The sequence below is a fragment of the Aythya ferina genome (genome assembly GCF_964211825.1).
Source record: "Aythya ferina genome assembly, chromosome: 26".
NCBI classification, from domain to species: Eukaryota; Metazoa; Chordata; class Aves; order Anseriformes; family Anatidae; genus Aythya; species Aythya ferina.
Window position 1 is genome coordinate 2,686,022 of NC_140324.1, and position 6,135 is coordinate 2,692,156.

Genomic DNA, 6,135 nt, shown 5'->3' on the forward strand with positions numbered 1-6,135 from the left:
AACAGTGCGGGGGTGTGAGCACTACATGCTCCCCTCCCACAGCTTTGCTGGAGTGGCGATGATCTAAGTGATCCTAGGGGCAGGCAGAGCTGGGATTGCTCCTGGCTGATAAAGCAAGCTTTGTGAACCCAGAGGAACTGCGTTTCAGAGCCAGCCCCCACCCTCCTGCACTAGGCACTCCAAGCTACCAAATAGCTAAAATATTAGGAACTTGCTCGTTTTGAGGGAACCTGAACTCCATGGAATGCTATGGATGTCCTTTATTGACTAGAATAAGACTCAGAATGTGAAAATCAAAACTCAAAATGTCCAAATTTACTGGTATAACATTTCATTAAAGGTGATAAGCACAAACCCTTCCTTGAGTTTAGATTAAATTTGCTATCACCTCCACAAATAGCAGCTAGGTATACACATGAAGACTTGACCTCCCCAGGCTCCAGGGCTGCCTGCAGCCAGACTAGAAGGAAATGGTAGTATTGTTCCCACCTGGCCACCTCATTTGTTTTCAGTGGTATTTTCACAGTACTTTATTGCCAAGAAGTCTGTCTTCCTATTACTTTGGAAGAATTCCTGAGCTATGGGGAGCCAGCAAAGGGAAATCTCAGTACCTAATGGTACACTTCCTTAGCCCGATAAAGGCTCTATTGAAGAAAACCTCTCCACTGCTCTCGTGTTACGGAAGTGGCTTTTTGGCAGGCGGGATGATAAATCACTGCATGGAGAAGTGACGAGGTAGGATTGTTTTAAATTGAGGAGCCCCTAGCTTCTTCCTTTTTTTGTTGAGATGGGAAAAAATGAGGTGTTCTTTTTTAATAAAATTCTCAGTTCTTTCTGGTCACATGAGACTAGGATCTGGTTTCAGTACTAGAACCTAAAGAACTGCCCAGGCCCTCCTGACATTGAAAGTCACTTGCCTTTCTGCCACAAAGGAGTGAACAATTTGAAGCACAGACCTGAATTCTCTTCCCCAGGCTTGGTTAATGCATTTCCCAGCATGATACAGGTTGAATTCTGCCTCAGTGAGGAGGTAAATGCTGTAGCAGAAGGATGTTATTGTCCAAGGGTCCTGCCAAACATTATTTGCCTGGAAATTAGAAATAAATACATCTGCTACACATTAGAGGGTGTCTTGTTTTGAAAAAATCCTTGTTCTACATACAGTCTAATAGCTGTTTGCTTTAATCCCACAACTGTGCACTGTATTCCTCTTTGCTCTTCTTTATATGTCTCTTAGCAAACTTTTTCATAAGCAGGCAAGGAAGATCTCCCTGCTGGAAGCAATTTTATTTAGTGGAAGCTGGAATTCAGGAACAGAAATCTGTGGTGTAGTATGAATACTTCTTCCAGTCTTTAAGTCATTGGTAGCAATTTTTAAATTACCACTGAGCTGGGTTGAATGTGGACTGCTAGGAAAATGTTTTGTGCTATGTGTTCAATCCATGTCCCTTCCTAAAATTAATGAAAGTATCTGAGACTATCAACTAATTAGGCAGTTCAGAGTGAAATAAGGAACATGAGGCAGAGAAGAAGTTGGATGACCAGAGGAAAGGCAGAGACAATCTTGCTATGAAAGACATATGAATAACAAAGGGTGGGATGAGAAAGTAGAGAACGTGACAGCAGCTGCTGAGAAAGTAAAACAGTTGAGGTAAGAAACAGCAATGGAAAGCCCGTGTCCCCAGATTTGTCAAAATGTCAGAATCATTATGGAATCCAAGACAGCATCAGAAAACTCTTTACATCAAAATGTACAGGAAAGTGGCCAATGACAGAGAACATGCTTTGCGTCAAAGGATATGTGAGGTTTTCCTTTGACTTTATTACCCAGTTTAATTATTTTTTCATTTATCTAATGGGAAGAAGCACTCGAGTGCTAGGCAGAGCCTGTCACTGCTACCTATGTTCTTTGACATCCCAAGAATTTATTCCTAACCTACCCAAACAGTCAGGTGTTGCAAGTACCTTTGATATAGGGCTCCAAAACAGAGCCTAGGCACTTCCAAGTTCCTGACTTTATATCAGAATGAAAGCTGTACATGCACCAGCCTGTCCTCAGCTTTACATGAAAAGTAAACCTGGTAAAGTTGATGAGACAGCAGCCTTCATGTGCTCCAAACAAGTTTGCAATCTGAAAAGCCAGGAACACAGCTCCACTGATTGCCATGGCCCTCTGCCACCCCAGGCGGGTAAGGCTTACACATCCTTAGACTGTCCCTTTGTTGTGGGACAACAAAGTAAATGATTGTGCCCTTATGTAGCAAATCATTTCTACCTTCTGAAAGCAGAGACGGAGTTTTAGTATTAAATTATTTTGTGTACCACTGAACTCATGGTCCTTAATAGTAAACTAATTGCTAAATATTGAGACAAATTGACTCTGGTTCAACACTAACCTATATCATCACAGTGATACAAAACGACCAGTATTTGAACAGATGCTGATTCCACCAGTAAAGCATGTGTAGTACTCCATGTGAAGCACAGTCATCTACTGACTATTGGCTTTTGCACTTCCCTTCCTCCTTTTTTTCCCCTCTTCCCCATCCCACTCTCAAACTGTTCTCTTTAGCAGAGGTATGAAAAGCAAAAATACACATTCAGCAAACAGGGAGGGAAGACAAGTGCCTAAGACAAAAGTTTGCTAATGTTCTGGCTATTGCTTAAGAAAGGCACCTTCTAAGAAGTGTAGAAAATATTAAATCATAGAATCCTTTAGGTTGGAAAAGACCTTTAAGATCGTCAAGTCCAACCATCCACCTAACACTACCAAGTCTATCACTAAACCATGTCCCTAAGTGCCACATCCACGCATCTCTTAAGTGGTATTTCAAGAAACATGTGAAAAAAAATATGTTACTGTGACATGGGATCAGCACTATGAAAATAACTGGTAATATTAGATGGCAAAACAAACAAACTTGAAACATACAAAGTTAGTAAGGCATCATTTAAAAATCTGACAAAAAATAACAGGAGGAGTTTGGGCTAAACTTTTTGAACAAAGGGGACTTATATATGAATTACATTATCAAACAAAATGAGGAAAAAGGTTTAAAGGAATTTCCAAAATATGATAGATGTGCAGGGTGTCACATCAAATAACAAAAGAAATGAGCTAGCCCAAAAACGCTTATTCAGAGGCTTTCAGCATTCCAAAAAATATTTTTCTTCTGGTTTAATATAACCAAACTTTATTAGTGGTCTTCCACGATTTTCCTGGTGTGGGGAACTGTATGCTGGGAGAGAAAAAGTTCATTCCAAGTGCACAGCTTGAGGCTCACGAGCATTTTTCTTTGCTTCGCCCAGGGGAAGGCAGCTACGTTTGAAATGACACAGACTCACACGGGCAGCTCCTGCAAGGCTGGGGGCTGGAGCCGATCCAGCAGCAGTTGGTTTACAGTTTGCAAGTGGCGCCGAAATTCAAAAAACGCACTGTACTTCAAATCTAGAGACGCAGATGAAAACAATGAGGAAGGAGGTGGCTTCAGAGCCTCCTGGGCTGTCCTTGGTGTGGCTCCCTGCCCTGAGCGGGCAGATGGTGGGTCAGACCTCCCTGCTGAGCAGAGAGGCCACAGCACTCTGGGATTTGTAGTCTGTCGTTTCTTTGTCATTTCCTGGATCTATTTCAAGACAAAGACAACTGTTTATGAGTTCAGTCAGGAAACTGTTTCACACTGAGTGTTTGCTGAGTGTTTACTGAGTGTTTCACACTCAGTAATCATATTATAATCATGTATAACCTATTATCAGATCTCACTGACACAGAAAATCTGATAACAGTAATGGTAAAATACCAACACTGCATAAATGCCTATAGAAATGACAGGCATAGTGATCTAGGTGCTTATTTTCATCTCTCACAAACTCCCTCCAAGTAACCTGCTGACATCCACAGCTTCACAGGCTCAGTGTGGAAATCCCTGAAGGAGACAGGTGAAGAAGCAACCAACCCTCTCCTAGGAGAGATGACACCTAAGGCCAGGTGGGATCATCTGCAGCCAGGAGGGCATGCTCTGTTTTCAAGAGAGGAAGGCAAGACAACTCTTTCATATTGGATACATATTTTTTAAATAGATATACTTAGGTGAAAACCTGTTTATATGGGTCAACTGCTAAAGATATGCAGTTATTGCAATAGGGACTTAAAGCTATTCACCAACAACAGAGTATTGATGTACTGAGGTTCTTCCAGATTGAGGTGTACTTGATCTTAGGATCCCAGATCCTCTAACATGAGAATCATCTAGCTTATGTGTTAAAGATAAACACACTTGTGCTTATTTGTTCAGCCTGCCTCCATGAGTTTGTTTTCATATATTGCATGCAATATTTTCTCACTTTCTTTCTGTTTACATCACACAATTACTATTTTGTTTGTTTGTTTGTTTGTTTTTCTTTGCTGATCACATACCACTGATTTTGTATCTAGTTTTCCGTCTTCTCGGGCAGAAAATCTTCCTATTCTAAGCCTTCTCTGGTAGCCAAAAGGCAAAACTGCAGTAAGTGCTTTTCAACCTCAGAAGTTTTGTGACATTAGGAACTAGCTTATGAAAATGGAAATACAATATATAGTAGTTTATGTGTAAGAATGACAGAAATTGGTGTATGTTCAGTAAAAATATGCTTTGGGGAAGATAATACTTCAAGCATTTAGGAAGTGAAAACTTCCAAGTGGCTTTTTACAAATTTGGCTACATTCCCTGTGATGGCAAAAGGATCTCAGGATAACTTCCTTCTTGAACAGCCTGGCTGGAGGCTAGGAAGCCTTATACCTTCTCAGTAAGACTGGGGAAGTTTCTAACACCTACAAAACAGCACTCCTAAAAAGTCCCTCCTGGAAATAGCTAATTGGTATTCATTTTGAAATGCTCTACCCCCATTATAAACAAACAGCAGGTCCCTGGCCTACAGGATTTCAATGCAGACAGGAATTACAGCAAATTCATAAACACTTCAAAACAGGCCGATACAACACTTTTAGATATGTAATGTGAAAATAGATGCTATAAGAAAAATATTACAACTTTCAGTAAAATCATGGAATTATGGAATGGTTTGGGTGGGAAGAGATCTTAAAGATCGTCTAATTCTAACCCCCCTGCCATGGGCAGGGACACCTCCCACTAGACCAGGTTGCTCGAACTCACATTCAGCCTGGCCTTGAACACCTCCAGGGATGGGACATCCACAATTTCTCTGGGAAACCTGTTCCAGTGCCTCACCACTCATCTGAAAATCATCATTTTCTTCCTTATACCTGATGTAAATGTACCCGCTTTTAGTTTAAAGCCATTACTCCTTGTCACTATACCCTCTAACAAGGAGTCCCTCCCCAGCTTTCCTGAAGCCCCCTTTAGGTACTGGAAAGCTGTTGTAAGTTCTCCCCAAAGCCTTGTCTTCTCCAGGCTGAACAATCCTCAGCCTGTCCTCATGGGAGAGGTGCTCCAGCCCCTTGATCATCTTGGAGGCCATCTCTGGACTTGTTCTAAGATGTCCCTCTGTTCTTCTTGTGCTGGGGGCCCCAGAGCTGAATGCAGTAAAATTGTGAGAATTATGAACACAGCATCACTTCAAATCAATGCTTCCCTTGGAGGATATGGAAGGCTGCTGACTGTACAGGTCTATTTGTACATTTTTGGTGGGCATGGGGCTTTGTTAACAAAGCACAGAGGCAGATCATAGCAAGGAGCAGCTGCTCTGCATCCCTGGCAGCTCGCAGCACCTCAGCAGGATCACTGCAGGACCCCAGGAGCTGGGGGTGAGGTGGGGAGCAGGAGCACTGCTTGTACTTGCTCTGCACAACACACTAGGATCTGCTGCTGAGATCCAAGCACCAATAAACACTTGAGGAGCAGCCCTGACCCATAGCTCCGATCCCTCACGTTTGCAGTAAAAACACCACTTTCAGGACTGCTCGCTTTAACGTTGTGCTTTATTCATAGCCACGACAGCCCAACCCAGCCTTTAAAGCACGTTACAAACTCCCAATTCCAGGCGAGGGGCACACGCAGCCCTTCCAGCCGCCCACAGCCCACAAAATGGAGGGCGTGAGGAGAACTGCGCCTCCCGGCGCGCCCTGCGGCGCAGCGCGGCCATCTTGGCGCCGAGACTTCATTTCCCAGGCGGCGCGGC